Raw genomic sequence first — 27,900 nt, forward strand, 5'->3', positions numbered from 1 at the left:
GAGAGGTACATAGCGCCAGCCAACCTCCCTTTTACTGGTGAAGAGGGCATAAGGGCCGGGCCAGAGGAAGGGAAATGCAGTGCCCTTCTTCCTCAATCCTCCATTCAGACAGTGTGCTAATTTACATGAATGAAGTTTAATCTGTAGAATTGTCTTTCCCTTGTTTGAGAGATCCCCAGGAACACCAGACTCAAAAGCTTGACTTCACCTGTAATCTGTCCTTGTGTCCTGATTCTTCATGAACTGCACTACTTTGGTAATGACAGTGAGCTCCTGAGCTTGGGTTTGATGCTTCATCAGGTATCTCAATTTTAGATTCCTCCTGAAAAACAAACTTGTCCATACTACAAGTTTAAGGAAGGGCAGAGAGAAAATAAATACTTTAGAGTGTGTCTGTGAACTCCTCCTTGAGAGTCCCTCTTTCTAATCTTCTCTCTGGCCTTTAGATTTTCCTTCCCGTTGGCCAATTAAGAGAAAACTTTTTAATTGGCTGCTATGTAAAGGACTAACTAAGAGATTGGAAACTAATTATAGAAAGCAATTGGAATTTTTTTATTGGTTTTATTTTTCTGTCCGGAAACCCTGAAACAGCCTCATGCTGAGCTGCACACATTGAGAAAATCAGAATTTAGGCTTGAGTTACAGCCTAGGGTAACAGCCAGCCAGCCAGCCAGCCAGCTAACTGTAGTATACAGCAATATTTATATTCCTCTAGGGCTGTTTTCATCCATTGTCATCAAGTACTCAAGAAAAAGAAATAAAAATAGCTATGATTGTGAGTATAATGAATGCTTTAATAGAGTAAATGGTAACTTAGAGTAGCCACTTTTTCAGATCACTTTATCTCTTAATTTCACCCTTTATTATTGTTGTTGTTGTTGTTGTTACGTCTATCCCACCTTTTGGCCAAAAGGCCCTTAAGGCGGCTTACAAAAGATAAACACAAATATAGAAATACATATAAATAAAAACAGTACAATCTACAAAAATTAAATAACAAGGTAATAACATTATTAAAAAGCAATAACAACTTTACATGAAAATACAAACACAAATCACAGTTTTCTAACACTTCCCTAATAAATTGCTAACAATTAGCAACAAGCACTCAACCCTGCTCTACTGGTTATAATAACTGCAGAATAAACAAAGTCCTTACTGCAGGCAAACATGCTTCTTTGTTGCTGGCTGGTTAGAAAATACAACTGAAACTGAAACTGAAAAGCAGAGCAAAGGGGAGTCCAAGGGGTGGCGTCCAGCCCACAATGCAAAGTTTTAATATTTATCTCTTCAAGGATCATGTTACTATACTAGCTGGGGTTTCTTTCAGGATCACTTACTTAATTATAGAAGTATTGTGATCATGGCAGATCTACCCTCAAGCAGAGAGCACACTTTTGGAGCCTCTTTCAGATGACGCTTTTGTCATTCACTTGCCCTGCTGTATTCACTGAATTTTTCAGAGGGTCCTATTCTTAAATCGCTCCTTTTCTTAAAATAACCTGTCATTCTTTAAATGGAGGTTGTCTTTGTTGTGTCACAAATTAAAAATAAGACAATTTTCTCCAAAGATTCGGAGGGGGGAAAGCCCAGCTCCAGTGGGAGCTATGCCCCCATTTGCCTCCCCCCCCCAGCTACAGGACTGGGGAGAACCATATATGCCACCTTGAGGTCCTTGGAGGAATGGTGGGACATATATATAATAAATAAATAAATGGCCCAGCATCCTGTTCTCAAATGCCAATGGGAAGTATACATGCAGGACATGAATGATTTCCGGCAACTGGAATTCAGAGGCATACTGTTTCCAAAACTGGAGGCAGAATCTAGCCATCATGGCTAAAAGCCATCGACATCCTTATCTCCATTAATTTGTCTAATCCTCACGGTTTCATTTGTTTGATTTGATGCAGAAAATACCCCTTGTGGCAAAGTGTAGAACAGGATGGGGATATGTTTTCCACTGTCATAATCATCGTCTTCCTATATTCTAATTACAATTCATTTCTTTGAGTGCCTTCACTTATGTAGCCAAAAACGCAACAACGACAATCAAGAGGGAGGCACTGGCAGGCTCAGGGTAACCCTGAAAGTACAAAAAATAATTAGGAAAAAGACTCTAAAGGGAGGGATGACCCCAAAGCAGCCCAGTGAGGACTGAGCATATCTAGTGCCCATGTAATGCTGACTGCCTATTTATTTGGTTTAAAATGAAATAGAAACAGTTTAGTAGTTCTGTTTCTTAGCAGAGTATATATTTTGCAAACCAGAATGAGAATTAGCCAGCCCACCTTCCCCTCATACAGACTAGCTGAATAAAAAATAACAGAGACAGTCTTCTTTGGTAAAAAGTATTAAGAATGTTTACTCACAACTTTTCATATGTTCAGGAAACATAGGCTCTACTTTGCGCAGAAAAGATAGAAGTAGGTAGTAGATTTAGTCCATGACTGGGATCATCTGGCAGAGAAGCCTGTAGAGGCATTTTTCTCCTGTGGCTTAATGGAGAATTATGCTAATAAGAGAACAACAAAGAGAAGAGGAAGAGAAGAAGGGAAATAACACCTATCAATAGGAAGTTACATCATAGTAAACAAGCATCAAGCTGTCCCCAAATTCTGGCTAGAAGGGACATCTCCCTATTAAAAGCGTGCAAGCTTGCTTATCCCCAGGGCTGGCGCCAGACAAGCTAGGGCACTTGGGCACCAGCCTGCCTGGGGCCCTGGCACCCACATGCATGCACACATGCCCCACCTACCTACCTACTGAGTGGGCAGGGCGGGTTGGGTGGGTGGGGGTGAGCGAGCAGGGGGGCAAGTGAGCAAGCTGGTGGGGGCAAGCAAGTGAGCAGGCAGGTGGGGAGTGGGAGGGTGAGCGGGCAGGTGGGTGGGTGGGTGGGGGAGTGGGGGGATGAGTGGGTGGGCAAGTGAGTGAATGAGCAAGCACAAGGGCTGGAGAGCAAGGGGGTGAGTGTGTGAGTGAGTGAGCGGGCAGTTGGGGGGCAGGAGGGCGTGTGAGCAGGCGAATAAGTGAGCGCGCGGGCAAGCAGGAGGGCAGGAGCAGGCGGAATAGTGAGTGGGCAAGCAAGCAAGTGGGAGAGTGGGGAGCTGGTGAGCGAGTGGGAGTGTGGGGGTGGAAGGGTAGGAGGGCAGGCGAATGGGAGGGTGGGGTGAGCAAGCAGGATGGCAAGCGAGTGGGGGTGAGCAGGAGGGTGGGGGCAAGCAAGCAGGGGGGCAGGAGGGTGAGTGGATGGGGGGCAAGCTGGGGAGGGCCAGCGAGCGAGCAAGCAGGCACAGGTAGAGGTGTGGGCCAGCAGTGGATCACGGAAGAGGAGTGCTACTCCCCCACCCTAACAAGGGGCCCTTCAGGGGCCCCTGTGAACCACAGGGCCCTCAGCCATGGCCCGACCTGGCCACCCTTTGGTGCTAGCCCTGCTTATCCCAACACTATTCAGAGGGAAAAGAGTGCAAAAGGTCTTTTTGATGTTTGATAGTAAAAGGCAGCAACAGAGACTTATCTCTCATCTTCGCGCTATGATCCCACAGTTCTCAGACTGGAAATAAGTCTGTGTTGGCTTGACATCCTATAACATCAGGTGATTGACAGGTAGGGAATGAGTGAATATGTCAATTTTGGTTTCTGTCAGTTTCTCATTTTTTCAGTCTTAAGTTTGGTTCTCCACATTTCCATAACAGTTTGCATTTTAAAAAAAAATCCCCATGAAAATTCCTCAGCGTTTTAGCTCAAATTTATCCTTGCATACACATAGTTGCATGCAATTTTTTCCTGATAGACATATTTTTGCAAAGCAATTTCCCTAATATAATATATTGTATGTCATTTTCACTAATATATGCATTTATATGCACCCTCTACCCTCATATATGCATTTTTGAACACATTACTTGGTTAGAGAACCGGAGTGCAAAACTCAGTGAAGTGCTAATTTAGAAGGATGATGTCTTTCAGCTTGCATATTGTTTCGGACTGTGTGAATTTGGTAAGTTTGCCTTTAAAGGCTCACTGAATTGAATTTTTCCGCATCCCTGTTGGCAGGTGGATGGTCCTTCCCATCTGTCAAAAAGGCCTGTGGAGGATCAGCCAGCTCTGGATCCTGCCCTCAGGCTGAAAAGGGTTCTCCACCCTTGCTCTATTTGAAGGCATCCTATAATTGGGCTGTCTGGTTGCAGTCTGTTTTAAAGATAAAGAATCACATGATGGAAGAGCAGGAGGGTCCCATCAGTGCAAGGATTACCATTAGCACAACAGGACTTCTTCCCAACACGATCCCTAAATCTGTTCTAGGGGTTTCCCCAACCTTCCAGAGCAGATCTGGGGAGGCAACAGGGCTCACGTGGTGAGAGGAGGGGGGGAGTCTTGTGCTAGTGCTGACAGAATGAGTTAGTAGAATATAAATTTGAACATACTTTTTTTTTGCAATTCTTTATCCTCTTTTGTCTTCTGTTTTTTTTTTGTGATGCACAAGTGGTCCCTCTATTAAGAAAACTGAAGATCCTGCTTGCAAAATACATATGCAGCTACAAAAGCAGCAGCAATTAAATTGCTGCAAGCAATCTATACAAATGAAGATCCAAATGGCATTGATTTCTCATAAAATTAATAAAAGGCAACAATGCTCTTTGAAATGATTCAGTCTCTCAAATGTATTTATTCAATAATTATCTGTGCCATTTCTGCAGTTCTCCAAGAATCAGTCAAGCACTATTTTAAAGCCAGAGGTTCTTTACCAACACTATTATTTGCCACAAATATTTCCAGAGTGATAAAAAGAAAAATCCGTAACAAATGATGTTGTTCCAACAAGTGCTAAACACATATTGCGTCATAAGGACCTCAGTATCCAAGCATTAGACTACAGCAATTCAAAATCTTTTCTTGTGCTCAGTGTTTATTCTAAGTTTGGGCTCATCCAAACTGACCCGGATAATCCACGTTTTCCATATTCGCTTTGTCATCTGACAGTTCCCACTTTGCCTGAAATTCGCTTTTTTCCGATCTGAAAAATACGCCTTTTTTGCACCCACACATGCAGCAGGAAGATCCGTACATTCTTTTCGCTTTTTCCCAGCTCCGCCTGCAACACCACCCCCTATCAGCCAATTGGTCTGCAAAATATGACATATGCTTCTCTCCCCCTTTGCACCGAAGCACAATAGCGCACATGTGCTTGAACGTAAGAGCGCGAAAGTTTGAATTTCCTGTTGGTTTGGTAGTAGTGGCTGTAATGGAGTTCACTGAGTTTTTGGCTCTTGTATAGCTCCATTTACAGCTATTAAATTTCTGCCTTCTGCAGTTGAGGGCAGCCGGAGCCCAACGGGCACCTGGACAGGGTCGTGTGCCACCCCAGAGCCCAGGAACAGCAGGAGCCCAAGCAGCGCCCAAGCCATGCTGAGCTTCCTTGGCCCATGCGGGTGGTGGGGTGGTGGAGGAGGCTACTTCACAGCAGCTGCACCGGCAAAGCTTTGGGATAGGAAGCACAGAGATGTAGCAAGCTCAGCGCGGCGGGAGGTGGAGGCAGTGGCTACATTTTCCTCTCTTCTGGCAACATTGTTCACAAGCCAGGGCTTGGGGGAGGGGGATCTCCATCTCCCCCCCTCGCAGCCCCGAGCAGCCTTTCTTAGCTAAGGAACCCCACGCGGCGGCTGGATCCCTCGATTCTTGAGGGCTGCTGGTGGTGGTGCTGAGTCCAGGGCCTCCCCTCCCCCCTTTTGCACACACACACGCACGCTGGACATATTCTCCAGGAACAATTTCTAATAGGAATGCATGCAGGGGGAATGAGGTTAGAGCTGCTAAACATCCTTTCCTCTTTCTCCGCTTTGAAGTTCCCTCTGATAAAAGTGAACTGCAACCCACTTCTCTGACAATAATTGCTGTATTGTTGTTTGCTTGCATTTGCAATATTTTGCTAAACCAAATGTATGTATTTTTGCCTTTTTGCATATCAAAGTTTCTGAGGGTAAACCCGCCTGCCAATTCCACTTATTTCTCATGGAACTGCAAGCAAGTAACGGCGTGTCATGTCTAGGAAGGTAGACCTCCAGTCTCTATGGTTGTGGGCATCCGAGACGCTCTAGCAAACCACTTATATGCCAATAATTGCTCTGTTTTTGTTTGCTTGTGTTTGCGATATTTCGCAAAACTGACTGTATGCTTTACTGCCTTTATGCATATTACAGTTTCTGGAGATACACACGGCTGGCAATTCCACATTTCTCCAGAACTGCAAGTAACGACGTGTCATGTCTAGGAAGGTAGACCACCAGTCTCTATGGTTACGGGCGTCCGAGATGCTCTAGCAAACCACTTATATGCCAATAATTCTGGAGATACACACGGCTGGCAATTCCACTTATTTCTCCAGAACAGAAAGGGGAGGTATTGGCGCACTGAGGAGCTGCTACTACTTGCTTCTCTTGTAAAGAATGGCAGGAAAGCTGAGCGTTTAATGGGGAGCACCCCCCTTCTTGCAGAACCAACTTTTCCTGGGGTGGCATGGCAGCTTTGTGACTCTGCGTAATAGCGCACACCCGCCCAGGCACGTTCTCGATTCAAGTTGTCCTTGTACCTTTCATTCCCCCCCCAAATGTCCAATAAATCGAATAACAAGCAGGAATGCCAGCTGGGACCTCTGGCTCCACTGCAAGGTTCCTGACACCCAAGCTTTTCTAGACTGCAGCGCTTGGTGGCGGCTCCCAGCTCCTCCCCATTCTCTCTCTCTCTCTCTCTCTCTCTGCCTGCCTCTCGCTCTCCGCATAGGTGTCGTCATCGTCAGCTCAGGGAAGAGCCACCAAGAGAGGCTTCCCAACAGCTTCCCAACCACTTCGGGCAAAACTTGATGCTCCATTGCCTTCACCCCCTCCTTCTCCCTTTCCTTCCCGTGGCCGTTTGCAAAGCGCCAGGCTCTTGCTTTTCTCCGCTGTGTGTGCCTGTGAGTGTCTGTTTGTCTCCATGAGGAGGAAAAAGCAAAGCAAGCTCCCTGCACCAACCAGCCACACTTGAGCGAGACCAGCCAGGAAAAGGGGGGCTTTACGAACAACCACAATTGCAGATCTCACCCGGAGCAGCCACCCAGTTCGCAGGCTGGCTAAAAATAAATGGCTGTAGCTTCAAAGTAGAAGTTGCAGAGCCCCCCAACACCACACCATTGCTCTGATTGGTTCAGTTTTCCCAGGCTTTCCCCAGACATTTGCGCACATGTGCAAAAGTGAAAATACATGATTGGCTGGGAACGAGGGAAGGGGTATGGGGAAACGCCCATGGACCGCCCACAGCTCTAAAGTCCGTAGTATTGCATCTGAGCGCCTTAAGGTACAGCAGATGATTCCTGATTTTAAAAAGCATATCGCATTTTTTGCAGTATTGCAAAAGCATATTTAACCGCGCAAAAATGCGCAAAAATGGACGACATCATATGGACCACCGAAAATTAATGAATACAAAAAGTGATCATATCGCACATTATACAGTCGTCTGGATGAGCCCTTTGTCTACCTAACATTACTTGTGTTGCTTGGTTTAAACCAAGGGCAAGGAATCTCAGGCAGTGGAGATAGAGGCAAGGAGGTGGATCCATTCAGGGAATACTGGAATTTGGTATACATAGCAGCGGAGCACAGAAAGAAATGGTCTGGTAAGACTGGTGGTTGAAAGAATAAAGAAATTTAAGCTTTATTACTACTGGCTCATGCTAATACTGGGCTCCTACTGGGAGGAAGGGTGGGAAATCAATCAAATATTTAAATAATACAAACAAGCTAGAAAAATGAAGGAAGTAAAGCCTGAGAAAAACAAACAACAAATAGTTTCAGAACGAGAGAAGAATAGATTGCCTTTCTGTCTGTCGCCCCCCCCCCCACTGGTTCAGATTACTTGCTACAAGCATTGGTGCTTTACTCCCAACAGGAAAGCAGTTCATTGAGGACACCTTGCTCAATGACACCCTGCACACAAAAAACTGAAGCTGGCACTTCAAGTACTTCTCATGCGTGGCTGCCAAACTGCGACACTCCAGTGACAATATTGTTCCCTTTAACTCAGGGGTGAGGACTGAATGTGGCCCTCCAGGCATTTCTGTTCAGATCTCGATACTCTCCCCAGAGGCTGCCACTACCCCCTTACCAACTCTGTCCCACACTTTCCTTGAGTGATTTGGCCTGGCTGGAATGTGTCATTGGTGTGTGATATGGCCTCTTGCTTGCTTGTTTATTTATTTATTTGTTTTATTATACTTGTATACCGCCCCATAGCCGAAGCTCTCTGGGCAGTTTACAGTAACTAAAAAAAAAAAGTTTGGATGGAGTTTGGAGAGAAGTGTGCATGTAAAGAGCCCTCTGTCTTTTCTGTAGTTGAAATGTAGCCTACGGTGCACAGCTAAGAGTCACATCCATTGGTCTGCCCACTTTTCTTCTGGCCCCACCCACCATGGGTATGTGGCTCCTGAAAAGTTGTGTATGAAGGAATGCAGCCCCAAGGCTGAAAAAGCACCCCCACCATGCCGGATTTAAACTATTGCACATTTATTTGTTTGTTTGTTTGTTTGTTTATTATTTGATTTATATCCCACCCTTCCTCCCAGCAGGAGCCCAGGGCGGCAAACAAAAGCACTAAAACCACTTTAAAACATCATAAAAACAGACTTTAATACATTAAAATACATTAAAACAAAGCAACCTTAAAACTTTAAAAACAGTTTTTAAAAACCTTTGAAGACATCTTTTTAAAAAAGGTTAAAAAGTATATTGTTTTTTAAAAAAGGTTTAATAACATATTAAAAAGTAATTCCAACAAAGAAGCAGACTGGGATAAGGTCTCAACTTAAAATATTAATACCCCTTAAAGGAATGTGGTTGCTAAGTCTAGAAAGATCCCAGTGTTGAAACAGAACAAAAGAGAGGTGCTGCCCCAGGTTACTCTTGCATTGAGGTTTCCAAGTTGTTTCTGAATTATTTGGGTGAAATGTGTCTAAGAGAGGCTGCAGTGTTTCCAACCAAATTCAAAGTAGAGCTGAGTGCAAATGACCTCTTGAAATTCTCCATCATGTTTGTGGGCAGAGAAACTGGAAGGACCATTTCCCTGAATCTCTCCTGGGGGTGGAGAAAGTCTCCAACTGTTTCTCACCATTAGCAGGGGCACAACTTCTTTCTTGTTTCCCAGTGTGTGTGTTTTTTCTTCCCCAACTGCTGCAAGTAGAAACAGTTGGAGCATTTCTCTTTCCCCTGGAAAAATTTGGGGAAATCAGCAGCCTGGCCACCATCTTGCATCCTCCACAATGTTCCAGACAGAGCATCATTCTGGGGCATTGTGGGAGGCGAAATGGCAGCTGGCCAACACACACACAAAACCAGTGGAGAATATGTCGAGGAAATTTCCAAAGTGGCTTCCTTTTTTTTCTCAGGGGGTGAGAAAAAGAAAAACCTCAGAAATTGTATAAGAAAAATGTTTCTTGAGCAATTTAAGCTCAGGTCTTCTGCAAAGTGCTGGTGGTGACATTTAAAGCCCGGAATGGTTTAGGAACAGGATAATTGAAGGCCCAGCTTTTCCTGCATGAGCCTGTTCATCCATTGAGATCATCTTTGGAGGCTCTCCTGTGTGTCCCATTGTCCCTAGAAATATGGCTAGTTGGGACCAGAAAGAGGGCCTTTTCTGTGACTCGGCTTAGGCTTTGGAACTCCTGCCTGATGGAGGCTCAGCTCACCCACTCCTTAATGGCTTATTGCTGGGGGCAGGGGGAACCTTTCTTTGACTATGGCCGCATTTCTCTTTTCTGCAACCTTCCAGAGACTACATGCTGGTGGTGGGTGAGGCCAGAGGCAAAAGTGGGCAGAGTTTACATTTGTACACTAAGCTAGTTTCTGCCCACATACACACACCCCTCTCTACCCTTCGTCAAGGGAAGCATTACCAGAGTTCAAGGACGCATTCCAGCCAGGGGAAAGCATTCAAGGTGGTCACACCAGCAGGGGTGGCAAGGGGCATGGCTGGGGGACGTTTAGGGAAGTGATGTGAGTGGGGAAAGCCCCAAGGGCCCACTCCTGGTTTGCCCACTCCTGGCCTTTCAGAAGTTGGTACAGGCATTTTGGAAGGCATTTCAATTGTAAATTGCTGTTTATTGAACTGGTTTTAACTTTTTTATTATTAAAGAAGTTTCATCCTGCTGTATTGTTGGTGGATTGTCATGGTTTTCTGCTGTTATTTTTCATGTTTTGTATTTTAGTATTATATTTTAAGTGGTTATGGCTTTCTTTTGGGATTTGAGCTCTTTCCGAGGAAAGGCAGGATATAAATGTTTCAAATAGCTAAATGAAGTGAATGCTAATCCATGGTGTTGGAGTTAAAGCTGGTTATTTCTCTTTCTAATACATGATTCAATCACACAGGTCTGTGGCTGAGTGGAAGACGAGTCTTGACTTTGCCTGGGCTGTCCTTGGCTTCATGGCAAAACTCACATCATAGAACATTGAGGCAACACAGTGCAGTTTTCTAATCTAGCTCTGTATACCAGGAGTGGGGAACACCCTTCAGATGTTTTTGGACTCCAGCTCCCACCAGCCCCAGCCAACATGGCTAATGGTCAGGGATGATGGGAGCTGTAGTCCAGCAACACCTGGAGGGCCACCGGTGCCCCACCCCTGCAATATTTCACCTGGTGGCTCTGATGTCAGTGAGGCAATGAATCCTCTCTGAGTTTTAGTATGAACTTTCAAAGAAAGCACCTTGGACAGCTCCTTGAAAGTTCAAACTAAAACCCAGAGCAGACTCACTGCCCCACCAACATTGGAGACACCAGTCTCTACTGATTTTACCACCTCAATAAGTTGGGAAATCTGTTTATGCACAACTCTTGTAGGGTGAAATGGCATTAGCTAGTTGTGCCATCCAGATGTTAATAATTTTCCATGAGGGGTATGGTTGCAAACCCCTTCTTTATCATTCAAGCTCATATGGTCAAATCTAGGAAGCAAACCCCATTCTTTACCATGAAGACTGGGGTGACAAATATGTATTAATAGCCCTTTGGTAAAACTTAGGAATGATCCCACTTATGGGGGATAAATAGCCATACCTGTCCATGAACCGACTTGCCCACTGCCCTGCCCCAGTTTGTATTAAAGGTTAGGGTGAAGCCAGCTGTTTCATCAGAGTGGGATACCATTTGGTGCAAACCAAATTAAAATCAATATACAGTTTATCTAAGGGCTGTAAAAGGTGAAGGCATTCAGAATCCCCATCTTCCTTCTGATCCTCTGAAAGAAGAAAGTTTAAGAGAAGGTACCATTTGCCCTCTCTGCTGATCTTTCTCAGTGTTGCAAAGGTCTGCAGTTACAAAGCCGTGAGAGACAGTAGAATCATATGTGCCTTTAGCTCTTGGGAGTCAAAACTGTAGAGTAAATTTTCTTTTAGTTTCTCCAGTGTGGAAGTTGATAATTGCCTAATGGGCCTCCACTTTTTCATTCTTTGTCATTTGGTTCACATAATTTTTAAAAAGAAATTATATTTATACAGAAATATATACTGTATATGCTGCTCCCCCCCCAGAACTAAATTAAAGCACCAAACAAAATAGAAAACCAAACCATAAGTTAGAAAAAACAATAATAATGAAGAGCTGAGGTTTGGTATGTGGTTCCAGCAACTCCAGCTAAAAAAAACACCCCAGTGCTAGGCTGGAAGAGCTGCTGGAACCACGTCTGTACACCAGCCCTGTACCTGACCTTTCTGCTGATCTCCTGTTGACTCCAGACCTGGCCATGGGCTATTCTGGGCCTGCCTCTTGCCTTGCTCTCGCCCTCGCCCTCGCCCTTGCCCTTGCCCATGGGTTGCTTGGATCTTGACCTTGGGGTGCTTTGACCATGCTTTTGACCTAATCCCTTTGTTGTTGTGGACTCTGTTTGGAATCTGACTTTGGACCGGACACTGCCTTGGTGTTGCCCTCACTGATGTTATCACTGGGAGGTCTCCTGCCACCTCAGGAGCCTAGAGAGACTAGGACAGGAGGGAGCAATCCTGCGGGGTGGGGCTCAGGCAGGAAAGAAAGCCGTGGCTGCCTCTTCTTTCTGCCCGATGCCTTGCCCACAGACATCCCTGGGTTGCTCTGGGTCATCCAGTCTGACCCGTGGTGATCTGCGGCTGTCTGAACATGGCTCAGCCATGGCCTAAAAAGGTCTGCACGGGTCTGATTTGACCTGGGTCTTTTGTCTTCTACAGTATCAATTTGGTGATCATACTGCACACTGCCTTGGGTCCCATGGGGGGAGAAAGGTAGGATACAAATATACATAAATAAATACATGGTTTAGTGGAAAAATCACACTGGCGAATGCCCCAGCCCAGTGTGGGAAGTTGTTCTGGGAGCTATTGGGAGAGACGAGATTGGCAAAAAGTTGTCTCCCTCTCTCGGCATCCCCTGAGCAGAACTCCACTCGGGATAGGCTCCTGCTGACAGGGATGAAGTCCAACCTATAATCCAGTAGATTGTGAATAAATTAAATTAATAAATCTAAGTTAGTCATGTCTATTAACTTCAGTGGGTCTGCTCTGAGTAGGATGGGCACTGAATGCCACCTTCAGAATAGGTGAATCTGTCAATTACAGTTTCTCTCAGTTTCTAATTTTTCCAACCTTAAGTTCAGTTTCTTCACATTTCCACATCAGTTTGCAATTAAAAAAAATCTTCATGGAAATTAATCAGAATTTTAGTACAAATTTCTCTTATGCACATTGCTACATGCAGTTTCCCCCATTTAATGGATTTTTGTGTGTTCTTTTCACAAATATACACATTTTTATGCCCACTTTATCTTAGCATATGCATCTTTCTACACATTACTTGGCTGGAGAACTGCATTGTAAAATTTAAAGATGTGTGAATTTCCAAGGATGGCTGTGTTTTGTTCTCTTATTGTTTCCGAAATTGTGAATTAGGCAGATTTGCCTTCAGATGTGAACTGATACCCATACCTACCAAATGAGCCCTTGAAAAATGCACTATTCGTGCTACAAAAGCTTAAACCTGAGGGAAGATACGTTGACTGTGCACAATAAATAGGAAATGTGCATGAAACTGCAGACACACACATACAAAACTAGACTCTTTAGAAATGCCCCAAGAGTTTTGTTTGCATTAGACATCCACAGGTATCTCTATGATATTGCAGGAAAAGACCACACATCATGATTAATGGTTAGCGTCTAAAATATATTGGAAGAACAAGTTCAGTTAGAAGAAAACAATTTCTTCCATCTAGTACCGAAGTAAACCCACACACATACAAGGGATCACACCGTAAAATTTCAATGCTACAGTAATCTGTAGCATTTGGCAGAAGTGCCCAAGGCAGTGTTTATGGTTCTTCCCTCCTTATTTTATCCTCACAATAACCCTATAAGGTAGGTTAGGCTGAGAGAATGACTGGCCCAAGGTCACACAGTGAGCTTCATGGCTAATTGGTCCAAGCCCTGGTCTCTCAGGTCAAAGTCCAACACCCTAACCATTACACCAGCGGAATGCCAGACATGCCACCACCATGAAAGATACACCAGCAATGTAGCAGCTCAGTGGAGCACTGACTCCCTGCATGAGGTCAGGAGTTCCTCATAACTCTAACCAGTAGGTATGCTGCCACCAGTCCCTCCTTTTCCTCTGACCCTAGATAGAAGCACATTCTCAAGGCTATGAGTGATTAATATTAGTTATGGCAATGAGGGGCATCCAGTCTGCACCTCCGGGAAGCAGGGCAGCTTGCTTTCTTCAATACTCCTTAGACATGAATGCATTAACATGGGTCAAAGTGATCTGGGCACAGTGGGGAGAGCATCATCTTTCATGAGCAGTCACAAATGCACATTAAAACCCCAGCAGCCAGTTTTAAGAGGGTTTATTAAGAGTTTAAGAGAGAAAAGTGGAAAAGGCAGAGTGGTGTATGAAAAAAAGAAATACTTCAAGTCTATCTACCCTGTGCAACTACTACCCCATAGGTTTATTATGGTCTCCTTGTGAGTAATGTAGCATCCTGGACGGTCAGATGATGATGATGATTCGCTTGATACCTGAAGGTGCCCAAGCAACTTACACAATGTTAAAAGAAAAACAAATAAAACACAATATAAAAACATAATAAACAACAAAACAATAGCAGTAGCACCCCTACGCAGCCACAGTGAGGTTTGGCAGCATATTAAAACAAAACATCATCTCAGTCTATCAAAGGCCTGGGAGAAAAGGTACTTCTTCACCTGGCACCAAAAAGATGATAATGAATGCGCCAAGTGGACCTCACTGGGAAACATATGGGCACTGGCTGCCCATTTGCTATCAGGCCAAGTTCAAGGTTCTAGTTTTGGTGTACAAAGCCCTATACAGCTTGGGACCAGGATACCTGAAAGTCTGTCTTACCCTTTATATATCCAGTTGATCACTGCGCTCTGCAGGTGAGGGCCTCCTGCAGATACCATCTTATCAGGAGGTCCATTCTGCACAATATAGGAAATGGACCTTTAGTGTGGCAGCACCTACCCTGTGGAATTCCCTCCCTTTGAATATTAGGCAGACACCATCTCTGTTATCTTTTCGGCGCCTGTTGAAGACTTACCTCTTCCAACAAGCCTTTTAAGTTGAGACCTATCTCAGTCTGCGTCTGTGTTAGAATTGCTTTTAATATGTTTTATTTAATAATATGTTTTTAACACTTTCTTTAAAAAAAAGATTTTTAAAGCTTTTTTTAAAATGTCTTTAAAGTTGTTTTGTTTTAATGTATTTTAAGGTTTTTTATGATGATTTAAAGTGTTTTTAGTGTTTCTGTTTGCCGCCCTGGGCTCCTGCTGGGAGGAAGGGTGGGATATAAATCAAATAATAAACAAACAAACAAACAAACATATTCCACAGATGGGGAGCCACAACTGAAAGGCCCTCTCCCTTGTCATCATCCTCTGAGCCTCCCTCAGAGGGGGGACCTGGAGAAGATGGACAAGGAAGAGCAAAGATGAACAAAGGAATGTTGGGAACTTTCCATTTTCAAGGCCTCTGACTCAGGTGGGCTCTGGTTGAGAGGTGGCTCTGAACAGTCAATCACGGGAATTACATGTAGCTTGGAAAATGGGCATAACATGAGAGGGTGAAGCAGTCAAGGTGTCAACAGCAAAGAGATGGGGGGGAGGCAGTCAAAGTGTTAATTATTGACAGAGTGCTCCAGCTTCCCTGCTAAACAACAAGCATTCCAGAGCCTCTCTATTCAGATCTGTTAGACAGGAGACAGGAGCTCTCTGCTTATGCATGATGGAGGACTAGCGAAACTGGGTTATAGGGCCAGGCTAAGACACAAACTGCATGCCAGGCAAAACCTATTTGGCTGGTGAAGATAAACCACCAGCAGAAAGGCTGAAATGGGGTGGAATCATGGACAGGAAAGGGGAGAAGCACATTTATTCTGTATTCACTACCCCTTCAGTCTGCACCAGGGGTAGCCAACATGGTGCCTTCCAGATGCTGTTGGGCTACAACTCTCATCACCCCTTTCCAGCATGACCAATGGTCAGGGATTGTGGGGGTTGTAGTCCAGCAACATCTGGAGGGCACCATGTTGACTACCCCTGATCTACACTCATGCCCCCATCTATGGTGCTTTATACTAGATTTGGTGCAAGAAATGTCCCTCCCATTGTCTTTAGTGGGAAGGGAAAAGTAGCTTCCCTTGCCCCACCTACATCACCATGAGAGAGCTTCAGAGAGTATGGTGTAACTCAAACACTCATCACAGCACACCATCACCAGTTAGCGCTCACAAGGGGGAGCCTCAGAGTTGGGGAAAAGGGGCACTTTGCACACAAAAGGAGCACTTTGCACAAAAAAGCCTGACCTCACAACATGTGGGAATGTGAACATGTTGCTAAGACTTTTCTTCCTAGAACCCTAACAGGAATGTTGCCTTGGGACTCCAGAATAAACAGCCAACACTTGGGCTCCACTCTAACAATTGGGGGTGCCAGAACTGAGCACACCACACAGGTAAGCCAGGGAATGGGGAAACACATGCTGTAATGTATTACTGATGTGACTATCTCCTATGTGGCTGTCTCCATAAGTGAATGAACGTAGTGTGCTGTTTATACACCAATCTGTCAGTTTTGGTTTCTCTCAGCTTCTCATTTTTGTACTCTTAAGTTCAGTTCTTCACACTGCATCACTTTGTGAATGAAGATTTGCCAGCAGCAACGACAACAATTTATACCTGCCCTTTACCCAGAGGTCCCAGGGCAGGTTACAACTGTTTAAAAACACATAATTAAAAACAGTTAAAAAGAACCTAAAATCACAACATCAAAAAAGTAGGGAGGGTCCTAAAATATACATGTCAGGTATCAAAGGACAAGGTAAAGAGGTGCATCTTCAACATTTGGTGAAATCTACACAGGACAATTGCCAGATGCACCTCTGTGGGCAGGATGTCCCACAACTTAGGGGTGCCATATAGAATATCCTCTTCTGGGCCACCTCCAAGCTTCTGAGGGTGGTGGAACTACCAAAAGGGCCTTCCTCTGCTGATCCCAATACCCAAGAGGGTCTGTAGGGAAGGTGGCGGTGTTTCAGATATTTAGTGCAATTTTTTCCTAATATGCACATTTTTGTATGACATTTCAGCTGATACATTTTTTCAAGCAATTTCATCTAATATAATGCAGTTTATATGTTATTTTCATGAATATATGCATTTTTATGCACGCTCCCCCAATATACACATAAAGTACACATTACTTGGTTGGAAAACCACTTAATAAAATTCAGAGAAGTGCAAATTTCAATAGCTGTGTTTCGATTCACATATTGTTTCGGAAAGTACAAATTGGGTAAGTTCTCATTTAAATTTAAACTGAACCACATTTCTCCCCCATCACTATGTACAAACACACAAAAACATTCAATGTACCAAAGCATGGAAGGTCAGTTGCAATTCTGCATGTAGCCTGTATAGACAGGTGGCTTCAAAGTCAGTGGGTCAGTGAATACACTCCAGGTTCTACTTCCAACTTTCAAGGACTTGTCCAAGGTGCATCTGGGGCAGAAAATCCAAAAAGAACCCCTAAGTCAGCTACCTCTGAGGCAGCCACCTCACTCTGCCTAATGGTATGGCTGGCCCTGTGTGGGAGGATCAGAACATGGGAAAGGGACATTTATTTTAACCCTTTCTATGTGGACCATCTGTTTTCCAGATCAAAATCACCCTAATCAAAAGAATTTCCCCTCCAAGGGAAAAGTTATAGGGCTGATTCAGAACAAAGTCACTCTCTGGTGTATGAAAAGCACAGTGTGTGATTTAAAGGATGAATAATATAATGTTTATATTGAGAGGGTGTGGAGCTATATGTGTTCTTTGCTCTTATGAGGAACTATCTGGAACCTGCTTAGTGAGTCTTTTGGTTTAGAATGTCCCACTTGGCAATAGCTGACAGTTTATGTTATGGAGGTGTGATGTTTTGCCCCATCCACAGTTGTCTTTGTAACATTTCCAGCAGGCTGCAATTGTTCTCTGAGAAAGGGGTATTATTCATTCTAGGATTTATAACCGAAATGCTACACTAATGCTTTTGTTTTGTTAAGAACCTAAAGAAACCTTGAAACATATAAACCAGTTGAGACTACCTCTCTGCATATGGCTCACATAGTGAACAAGCCAGCTTGAATCTGCTCCTGCAAGATGGTAGACATAAACCCTTAAACAAGCATTAGATAGGGAGGTTGAGGCATCGAATGTTCAGCACATTCCTGAACTTGGAAGCATGTCTCAGTGTACTCAATGGGGGTCACTCCCAGGAAAGTGCATAGGAATCCAGCCTAAAACTATGTGCTGATTCCAAATGTCAAAGATAAATGCTAGAAATGTTCAGCTACAACAGCACCATATGTTTCAGGAGAAAGTTCTATGCAATTGTTTACACTTTACAAATGGAGGGAAATGTTATAAGTTCCTAGTACCGAAGTACTAGGCCCATCTAGTTCAGCATCCTGTTCTCACACACTGGCCAACCAAGATGCCTATGGGAAGCCTGCAAGCAGGACCTAACAGCATGCTCCCTGCTTGCGATTCCCAGGCAACCAGTACTGAGAGGCAGAACATAACCATTGTGGAAAGCAGCCATCAATAGCCCTTTCCTCCATGCTGCCCTGGGCTCCTACTGGGAGGAAGGGCAGGATATAAATCTAATAAACAAACAAATAAAAAAAATTGTATTCCTGTTCTGTAACATTCCTTGGTAAGAACAATCTGGATTAGAAAATATCAGTCATGGCATGAGTTCTGATTAATATTTCAGGGTCAGTTTAAAATAAAGCTGAGGAATACATCCTGAAACGCGTTGAGCAACATAATAAATCTATAACTAGCACCAGAGCTTGTCTCTCCTCTTTTTGACCTTCGTTTGGTGCTTATTTCCCTTTTTGTTCCTGCTAAAATAAAGCTGAGCCACAATTTATCAGAATACTCTTTTTTAGCAACTTTCTGAGATTTTTCTTTCACCCACCTCTCTGGAAAAAGAAGGCTGCTTTGCAGAATTTTCTCTGAATGTGGTCCATTGCCTTTTGTGTGTGTGTGGTGGTAGCTGTTGTCCTTCACCCCACCCTTTTGCCAGAATAATGCTAGGCCCAGGACATTGTGAAAGATGCGTGATGGTCGCCAGGCTACCAAGCCAGTTGTTGCTGCCTGTATTTTAATTGTGGGATTTTTTTAGTTTGGTGTTTGTGGTGTCTCTGGGAATTTCTACTGAAGAGTGGCCTATACACTTCTATAACAGAAAGATAGATAGGTCTGGGTTTGATATTTACAGTATGGCAGTTTTAGCATCTATGAACTAGTGGGCAGTATATACAAATGAATAAAGTAGACTACTAGAGCAGTCTGTTACATGTCTAAGCCTCATTGAGTTCAATGGAACTTATTACCAGGTAATAGCATCACCCATTTACCTGGGAGTAAGCCCTATTCAGCTCAGTAGGACTCGCTTCTGAGTAGACATGTGTAAGATTGCACTGTGTGTCTTGGTTTTGATTTCTGTAACTTTAACAGACACTGTACATAGTCACACCTATTTCATTTGCAAGTAGCTATTTTTTAAAAAAGCAAAAATATTGCTGTGTGTATGTTTAAAAAATTCCTTCCTATATTTAGATGGCAGCCGACTTGCCAAACCTGGCAGAGCAAACAACTGATTTGAGTTAATAAACACAACCTGGTTTCACTGGAGAGACTTGCAATGGCCTTCTGCATTGTCTGAGAACAGCCCATCATCACTAAAGCTCCTTGCACAGCCTGTTTTCCTACAGGAACTTAACAGAATGGCCAACGAAGAGGTAACTGCTTTCCCATCATATATGTTTTATTATTCCCTTTTCTCCTATTTTACATTCATTTTACAGTAACAGTGTACTAGGAGCTGCAGCACACAACAGGGGAAATCGCTTGTGTCAGGGATGGGGAACCTGTGGCCCTCCAGATGTTGTTGGACTGCTAATCCCATCAGCCCCTGCCTGCATGGATACCCCAGCCACCCTAAGGGATGATGGGAGTTGGAGTCCAATCACATCTGGAGGGCTGCATGTTCCACATATGTGGCATATGTAAATTAACAAATGTGGCTATTTAGTTCCAATAAAAGGTTGGCCCTGCATTTCTCTTTTCTTGGGTGCAAATAAAATCTGAAAAAAATGCACATTAGCAATTGACTCTTTAGACATATCTTATGGTGAAATGAAGCATCTGTGTATTTTTGTACAAGAGCTGTCTGTCTGTCTGTCTGTCTGTCTGTCTGTCTGTCTGTCTGTCTGTCTGTCTGTCTATCTATCTATCTATCTATCTATCTATCTATCTATCTATCTATCTATCTATCTCGGCTTCCACAAGGTTTCTGGATTATTTGGAACTTGGTCCTTATTTTGCTTACATTTTGATATCCTGAGGGCCAAATTTGATATGTCAATAACCACATAACTGGCAGTTCACTATTGTTTTTGTATGTTTAATAAATAGCCACTGGATTGGGAGCACATTGGTGGGGGAGAGGGAATTTAGCTCTTTGCTTCTGCCAGATAAGACCCCCACACACATACAAACATCTGGTGGCTAGCTACATATTAAATAATCAAATCCAGCACAATTCCAGTGGTAAGATTATCATTGCATCTACTTTGGCCTTAAGAGCCCCACAAAAGCATTCAGAGGTGCATAGCAGGGATTATTATGGAATCAGTGGGTTGAATCCAATGAAGTCATCCTGTGAATGCAAGGACTGCTGTTTGCACAATGGAAATTCCCCTCCTTCTTCTTCCCCCAACCCTCCAGCAGTCATGTAGTAGCAAATTCAGAAGTGCAAGGTCCCCTCATAATAGTCACAGCCAGCTCCCTTCTAAGATTGTATAACCTTCTAAAATTATAGAATAACCTGGCCAGACTTGTATACTTCTTTCTGCTTCTCTATCACTGTCACCATTTGACTGTCCTTTCTCACTGTCAGAGTTATTGCTTGAATTACTGGTTTCAGTTTCTACACATTTACCTACCTGCTGCTAGAGTCTTCTCAGTGGCTGAGGACGCTGGATACACAGGGAGCCCATTGACCTGGCTCCCAAAAAAGTAAGGAGTCTAAAAAACCCCAGGCCCCCAAGTGACTACACCTCTGCCATCCGGAGCAGATTTGGAGCAGGGACATGGGGAGGAGAGAGGGACGGGAACTTTGGTGGAAAAATGGAACTCCCTACATGAACAGAATGCCTTTGTTAGATAAAACCCTAGCGTGTATGTGGGAAATGCAAACAAATATGTGTGCCTCTTGTGAAAATTCCCTCCCTCGATCATTCAGAGAAAAGGAGTGAAGTTTAGTAGTCGTAGGAAGATGTTGGAGGCAAATGCAGCTGAATAGGTTGGTGGCTGCATCACAAACCTGACAGAAACTATAGGGATGTGGGCAAATAAGGCAAGCAACATGATTAGCTATGTTGGAGCAAGTACTTTGCTGCTGTTTTAATGCATAAATGCACCATGGGTAGTGTTGCCAGGTCAGAAGCATCTCAAACCCTGAGATTTCAGGGGCAGGCCCTAGTGATATCATGGGGTCAGGGCATAGTGATGTCACGGGGTGGGCCCTAGTGATGTTATTAAGCATGATACATTAAGCATCAACCACAGTTGCTTGGAACATACAATTCAAACAAAAACATTTCTCTGATTGGAAATTAACATAGAGCCTGGGTAGCGAACATTTAATCTAGTCTACTTGATTATGACAAGAAGGGTTTAAGTGCCCTCAGGCCAGCCCAGTCACCAGAAGGCCATTCAAAGAAGAAAGGAGCCTAGTGTTGTAGAGATGTTAGATAGGAGCACTCAGGAGTAAAGATGGATGCCCCTGAAGGCTGGAATTCTAAACACACTTATTAAGCCCCATAGAACTTAATAGGACTTACTTCTGAGCAGATATGGTTTGGATTGTGCTGTTGGTAAAGCTTGACTAGGGATCCTCTACAAAGATATCCGAATCCAAGCAGGATTGGCAACCCCCTGCCTGGAATGCCCTGCCTGCAACTTTTAACATGGCTGCTCTATATGTCTTTACAGATTTGACCCTTCAGAAAGAGGTTTGAGAAATGAGTAAGAGTAAGAAGATTCTCTACTCTTTTCTGTCTACCTTCTGGGCTGCTATAAAGTCACTTTGACAGCCAACCCAAATCCAGTGAATAATAATTGACAGAGGGAAAACACACATGGTTTGGTCTATCTTCACAGACAGCAGCTTGGGAACAACAACAATTACAGCCACACTTCCCAGTATGTGAATTCCCCTTCACCACTATTGGGCAAGAAACAAACCGTCATGCAACCAACAAGGTGCATCATCAGTGGGTTTTAGGGAGTTGAGCTGAGTGCATGGAACCACTGTTGTTGCTTCTATCGATGTAAGAGAGTGAGGTTAAAGGTAAATGAATTCCAAACAGAAAAACAGAAACAAAAGAAAATGATGATTTACTAAATGCAATACCATACCAACCACAACAAAATTCCAGTGAGTAAGGCAGAAAACTCCGCACCCCACAACTAGTTAGGATTCCTAACCAAAAACCAAAACTAACAAATCCTGTCTGCCAGCCAGCCAAGGTCACAGAAGTTCCCATGCAGCACAACCTGACCTGGGGGCTGCAGTTAGTGCAGAATGCTGTGGCATGATTGCTGACAAGAGTGAGACCCTATCAGCACATAATACCTCTGCACTAGTTGCCGATTTGCTACTAGGCCAAGTTCAAGGTGTGCGTTCCATGTTACTGGTGCAATACTACTTGTTCTGCTCTTGTAAGAAATCAGTCTTTTAGTGTGGCTGCACCTACATTTTGGAACTCCCTGCACATTGACATTAGGCAGATGGCTTCATTGTACTCTTTTCAGCACGTGCTAAAAACATTTTTGTTTAGGCAAGCCTACCCAGGCAGGTAGAAGCTAATGTGTTTTTTATCTGTTTTTAACTCATTGCTGGTTTTATTATTTTGAATGTTTTTAAATACCTGTCTTTAACTGTTTTTGCCAATAATTTTATTGTTTTAATTCCTTCCGTAAACCACCTTGAAATTTTTTTACAATAAAGCGGTATATAAATGTAAATAAAATACATACATTTTTGGAGTCACTGTGGCCCTTGGGTCTCTTTCCATTTTTAGGAACAAAGGAATCTACGTTATACTGGCTCATGCCATTTGATACCATCTAGCTCAGTACTGATCACATGGACTAGCATTGGCTCTCCAGGATACTAGGCAAGAGTCTTTTCCAGAAATTGAATTTTGGACCTTTGCATGCAAAGCATAGGCCCTGCCACTGAGCTACAACCCTTCCCCTGTTTAAAAAAGTATCTTTTAAAGTTGTTCTTTTCAATTCACTAATGAATGCACAGCATACCTAGGGCAGATCCACACCATTCATTTAAAGCACATTCAACACACATTTGAAGCACATGAATCACACCACAGAATCATGGGAACTATAGTTTGTTAAGGGCAGTGGGAACAATAACTGTGAGGGGGAAACTACACTTCCCAGGATACTTTCAGGGAAGTCATGCACTTTAAATGTGAGGTGGATGTGCCTTAAATATATTGTGTGAATCTATTTAACTTTGCCTGCATGTAAATCATTTTAATTAATTTTTTAAAATGGAAATGAGCTATAATGCTTACTGGGTGACCATGGGCTACTTACCATTTCTCAGCCTAATCTGCCCCTCAGGATGAAAACAACAAAGGGGAACCATGACCACCAAAGAAAGAAGGGCATACTTAAAATGTAGAGGAAGTAATAATGTACAACCATAGTGTGAAATCAAATACTTATCGAGACATAGTATGAAGAAATATTTATATAAGCATGACTGTCAAAAATGTTTATTATTTACACAACCTGTGTACAAAGATATTTGTAGTGCAATCCTATGATAGTTTACTCAGAAGCAAGTCCCAATGTATTCAGTTCACAAAGTCATGCACAGAACTGTAGCCTCAAGTGATAAGGAACACTCACCCAACCCACAATTCAGAGTCATGCCACTTTAAGCAACTGTTTATACTTTTTATGGTCATTGGATTTTAAAGGGATTTATTTCTTGTTGTGAGCTGCCTTGGTTTCTAATTGGCAATCTTACCTCACAGGGTTGTTGAGAAGACCCCATATGCACATAAACACTGGACAGGTAAAAATACATAGACCCCATACAGTAGTTTATTGTCAAAATCAGTTGGTCATTGCAGAACATTTTTTTTAAAAAAAATAACATCAGTATTAGTTTCCTACATAATAAAAACAGTGATACCTATGTAAGCCCTGCCTAATTGCCTTAAAAATAGGATTGGAGGAGTAGAGAAAGATTTACAACACAAGCACAATCCTTTGCTATGTTCACTCAAACGTTCCATTAATTTACAGCACAATCCTAACCATATCTACTCAAAAGTAAGTCCTATTGAATTCAATGGGGTTTACTCCAGGTATGTGGGATTAGTATTGCAGCTTTACTCCTGGAAAAGCAAGTATTGGATTAAAGCTTCATGTTGGGAAGGTTTTCAAAACATTGCCCTCTTCGATAGCCCAGGAAAATTTAAACTTGTTTGACTCCTGTACACAAGAGAAAAAAGGACTTTTGGTACTGCTGAAAACTATATACTTACTCAATTTATGGGATTTTCAGATAAATATGAAAAAACAACAGTTTTCTACATTTGCAATGGAGTCTAGATACTGCGTGGAGGTCCAGAACTCCCTTGTCAATCACTACCCTAACTTCACTTATTGGCTACAAACCTGAAAAGGTGGGGTTAGAGCAGCTAGCAAAGAGATCAATTCACAGAAGTTGTGGGGTGGGTGGGTGACATTCTGGTGTATATCTTGTGAGCCAGACCACCTTGAAACTTGTTTGTAAAAAAATGAAAGGTGAGAGTCAGGACATTAAGGTGACTCACCCAGAGACCCAGAGAGAACCCCAAAAATCTGGAGTTTCTAGGCAAAAAATGAACATCTGGCAACCCTAACCATGCATCATATCTGTACCCAGGTGTGAATCACTGGATTTACATTTTGTATAAAGACAGAGATAGAGCACATGACATGCATGCACAAGAGCCCAGGTTCATGGCCAAGCAAGATATTATTACATCACAGAGATATCTCCTGGCATTTTTTTTAAATTGAAAAGCATTTGTGGGAGATTGCTAGTGTAATTGGAGGACTGGAAGTGGAAGGACTGTCTCCCGTTCAGCTCTTGTTCTTCTTAAAACTCCTTCCCAGGTGTTTTTTCACTTTTGGTTGAAATGGTACATCTATCTGGCACTTCCATTTAGAAATCAAGTCTGGGAAAGCCTTGAGACCCTGGTAGAATGAAAATGGTCTCAAGGTCAGGAGATTGCAAAGCAGGGCTGATGAGGGCCATGACTCAGGAGGCCCAGACAGAGAAGCCTTGAAGGCTGCATTTGGCCTCCCGGCCTGAAGATCCCATCCTTGCCATTAAACAATAATACTTTAAAAAAAAGCCAATACATTAAAACCTAAGCAGCAGCAAACAGAGAAATCACACAGTCTATAAAAGCACAAACTATAAAGGTGGCAGTAGAAATCAAAACTATGACTACAACCAGCACAGCATGACACTGGCATAAAACCATCGCAGACAGCTATTAAACCAATTATGTTTTCTCAGTGCGACATGTTCACAGATCAGATCAGAGCGAAACCAGAGTTGTTGTGCTGAAGTTACTGAAGGAGTATGATTAGGAGCAGAATAAATGCAACTGGGAATGCAGCTATAGAAAAGTGATACACAAGAGATGGGGGGGCATCTCCTGGTGTGGAATATTAAATCTTGCAAGTTATGCAGGCCTACCCATCAGACTTTTTTAAAAAAAATCTATGATGATTTTTAGGGCAATGGAAATAGAGTTCTAAGGCAGAGATTCCAAACTGACCCTAGTGGGATGGCAAGAGCATTCTGTATGGTGTAGTAGAAGGAGACATATTATTCTCCCCCTGGGGTGAGAAAGTGACACAGAGGATTGAAACAGATTTATATTTGAAAGAAGCAGTTTTGGAGGAGCTATTTGAAAAGCTCGCTCTGTACTCCCTTATCCCTAAGTCCAGATCTGTGGAGGAGGTTACGGTTATTCACTGGTAAGGCAAAGGCATTCTGTGCATGCTTTATGGTAGAGACAGCAGAAGGTAGAATAGAATCTACTGGTAAATCTCTGGGTGATTTGCAATAGATTGGCTAGTGGTTCTGACTCCCAGTAGTTAAAATAAGAAGTAAAATTGAAAAGAATCTCTGCCATGAGTGTCTTTGGGCTAATATTTTATCTCTTAGCCTCAGTGTTTCTTACCTGTAAAATAGGAGTGCTAACTGGTTGCCTTTAACCAATTAACATTTTGTTAATTCACAGCCTGATTTGCACAGCACTGCTGGCCACTTTGATAATTTTGTGTTAGCATCCCTGATGTGTAGTAATTCAGATGTAAATTTATATTTGCATATAGGGTATGTGGCTCTTAGGAACTGTAGACAATCAATTAACTCAGCTTTCCTTCCACCCCACATACACTATTTTGCACCTGGCTCTAGTTAGTGGATTTTGGGGTGCTAGTGAAAAACAAAATAGATGCCACAAGCTGGCAGTCTGCCTGCCTCTATTCTAAGGCACAAGGTTTTGAGAGGGTTGAAGGCAGCTTATGTGTTTGCATGGGACTTCCATGACGTTGCACTACACACCCTAATCTTGGTATCTTAGGGCAAATGGGGCACTGCCCATCAACTTCAGTCTGCCCTCAGTCACTCCCCTGCCTCCCTTCTTACTTACAACCAATCCAGCATATAGCCCTGGCTGTCTTCTTACTTACAACCAGTCTCGGGGTAGCCTCCTCCTCCTCACTCTCAGTGTTGCCCTTGTAGAATTCAGCAGAGAGGAGGATGGGTGCAAAACTAGAATTAGTTGGCCCCACTTGTCTTTGGCTCTGGCTCCACCTACTGTTGGGCTCCCTGCCTTCCGCCCTACCAGTCCCAATGGGCACCAGCCATCACTGGCAATAAAAAGAGGTTGAAATGTTACATCAGTCCTGTGTGCTTGCTTGTTTTTGCACACATTTTGCCAGTGCTTTCTTTGCAATGATTCATTTGCACATTTAGCAGGCCCTCGTCCCATCGGATATTTTAAATGTTTATTCCTGCCTTTTTTTACCTTCTTTTTACTTGGGTTTTACATTGTCTGCTATTTTGCATTTAGTTTTTAAGTCTGTATATACTTTTTGCTTTGTGGATGTTTTTTCTTCTTCTAAAAATTGCTTTGAATCACATTGGAACTGGCTGATGCCCCTCACACTGAGGCAGAAATGCAGGGTAGGAATATTTTTGGTGAAGAAAACTTTCCATGGCACATTCTTGAGGACTGTTATCAGTGTGAGCCAATGTAGTATGTACGACAGACCATGTGATTGGTGCAGTGCAGGGAGGGGAAACCTGTAGCCCTCCTGATGTTGCTGGACTACGGCTCCCACCATCCCTGACCATTGGTCATGCTGGCTGGGGCTGATGGGAGTTGGAGTCCAACAGCAACTGAAGGGCCACTGGTTCCCCAGCCTTGCCTTAGTGGATAGAATGTTAGCCATGGCATGCAGGGCAACTCGGATCTAATCCTGAAGCTTGCCTTGGCCTAGTTACTGTTCTCACCCTAACCCAGCTCAGGAAATGGGAGCCCAAAGAGTTTGGCTGGATTCTGCCCCATACCAATTAAGGCTGCAAGGTTTGGTCACTCAGTCAATGAACAATCCTTGTAGACTGTAATGTTATGCACACTGATCTGTACAATTCAATAGGACTTACTTCTCAGCAGATGTGAATAGGCCGGTAGCGCAAATGGATTTAAACGGTGTCCCAGTGCATTGATCAGCAGAAGTCTACAATCAGGGATAGAGAACTCACTATCCTCCAAATGTTGCTGGTCCAGCCAGCTTAGTCAATAGTCAGGGATGGTGGGCGTTGTCATCTAGCAACCTCTGGAAGGTTCCCCATCCCTGCCCAAAGTAATGTTTATTTTTCATACAAGTACTTACAAAAAAGTGCTTCTGAGATTGCCGGAAGCAATGGCGCCTGATAACACCAAGCATGGACAATACCGAGAAATAAATCAAGAAGTTTATTTTCTCCCCTCAGAACTATGAGGTGCTTGCATGACAATGGATGCAGATTCAATCGATTAGTTAGTTGATCAGAAAGTTCCCCCCCCTCATTTCTGCTGACTGGAGCTCTAAGGTCATGCCCCAACAGCACCACTGAATGTGCCTTAGACGTTCATCTCAGTGAGTGGCTTTAGGCAAGCCATTT

This window comes from Rhineura floridana, chromosome 6, assembly GCF_030035675.1.
Source record: "Rhineura floridana isolate rRhiFlo1 chromosome 6, rRhiFlo1.hap2, whole genome shotgun sequence".
Lineage (NCBI taxonomy): Eukaryota > Metazoa > Chordata > Lepidosauria > Squamata > Rhineuridae > Rhineura > Rhineura floridana.